This window comes from Penaeus chinensis, chromosome 11 (genome assembly GCF_019202785.1).
Source record: "Penaeus chinensis breed Huanghai No. 1 chromosome 11, ASM1920278v2, whole genome shotgun sequence".
NCBI lineage: Eukaryota > Metazoa > Arthropoda > Malacostraca > Decapoda > Penaeidae > Penaeus > Penaeus chinensis.
The window spans coordinates 30184430-30185167 of record NC_061829.1 but is presented as its reverse complement, the minus strand read 5'-3'; the positions used below and the strand labels follow the sequence as shown (position 1 = coordinate 30185167).

Genomic DNA, 738 nt, shown 5'->3' with positions numbered 1-738 from the left:
CCTGCTGCCATTTTTGAATCAGTCTTTCACAATAAATTCAAATCATCCTGACTTCACTGTGATGTACTTAAATGAAAATAAAGCTTATATCTTAATCCCCTTTTATTCCAAGACATCGCCATAGAGCAGACATAAAGGGCATATGATTCGCTATTTGATGACCTGCGATTTATAAGAAATAGACAGTTACTCTTAAGGCTGGACATTAATTGCTTATAAAGACAATAGTATACCTTTATCGTTTGCATTATAAAAACCTCGTTCGGAAAAGTTTAAGGATTCCATATATACATGCGTATATGGAATATATATATATATATATAAATATATATGTATATGAGTGTGTGTGTGTGTGTGTGTGTGTGTGTGTGTGTGTGTGTGTGTGTGTGTGTGTGTGTGTGTGTGTGTGTGTGTGTGTGTGTGTTTGTTTGTGTGTGTGAGTGTGTGTGTAACTCTCAAGACGAGAGTATACTTTTATCGTTTGCATTATAAAAAGCTCGTTCGGAATAGTTAAAGCTTTCCAGAGGGATTCTGAACAATATTTATTCAAATTCGTGCCATCACCGATGCGGTGTTTGACGAACTACATGCTGACATCATGTAGTTGACTGGGTCTTCATACTGGGGTGGCTGACCCATGATCCTTCCCCAGGGGAGTAGTTGTTTAGGTAATCTTTGTTGGTGGTTCTCTGCCTACCATCATATATATGATAGACTCACCCGCTACCACTCGCGGGG

General features: G+C 38.5%; 1 protein-coding gene across 1 annotated transcript in view; it reads left to right on the top strand.

Annotated features, from left to right (window-relative positions):
• The window catches only part of LOC125030454 (N-lysine methyltransferase SMYD2-like), a 22680-nt gene extending 22585 nt beyond the window's left edge, over nucleotides 1–95 (top strand). Inside the window, exon 9 of the mRNA XM_047620492.1 lies at nucleotides 1–95. This exon is cut by the window's left edge and continues 705 nt beyond it. The gene's annotated coding sequence lies outside the window, so the exon portion shown is untranslated.
• The last annotated feature ends 643 nt before the right edge of the window (nucleotides 96–738 follow it).